The sequence below is a fragment of the Plectropomus leopardus genome, unplaced genomic scaffold (genome assembly GCF_008729295.1).
Source record: "Plectropomus leopardus isolate mb unplaced genomic scaffold, YSFRI_Pleo_2.0 unplaced_scaffold47094, whole genome shotgun sequence".
In the NCBI taxonomy this organism is placed as follows: domain Eukaryota; kingdom Metazoa; phylum Chordata; class Actinopteri; order Perciformes; family Serranidae; genus Plectropomus; species Plectropomus leopardus.
The window spans coordinates 1-244 of record NW_024651661.1 but is presented as its reverse complement, the minus strand read 5'-3'; the positions used below and the strand labels follow the sequence as shown (position 1 = coordinate 244).

General features: G+C 53.7%; 1 non-coding gene across 1 annotated transcript; it reads right to left on the bottom strand.

The window, feature by feature from the left end:
* Positions 1-17: 17 nt before the first annotated feature.
* On the bottom strand, positions 18-171 carry LOC121939389. The gene has a single exon (XR_006105458.1). It is a non-coding gene; the product is annotated as a 5.8S ribosomal RNA (ribosomal RNA).
* Positions 172-244: the final 73 nt, after the last annotated feature.

Here is a 244-nt window from a genome sequence, read left to right as displayed (position 1 = left end):
TCCGATTGATGGCAAAGCGACCCTCAGACAGGCGTAGCCCCGGGGGGGACCCGGGGCCGCAAGGTGCGTTCGAAGTGTCGATGATCAATGTGTCCTGCAATTCACATTAGTTCTCGCCGCTAGCTGCGTTCTTCATCGACGCACGAGCCGAGTGATCCACCGCTAAGAGTTGTCACGTTTTTTTCGATTGTTGGGAAAAGGCCAGAGTTCTCAGACACAGGTTTGTTGTTGCAAGTTTGACTCT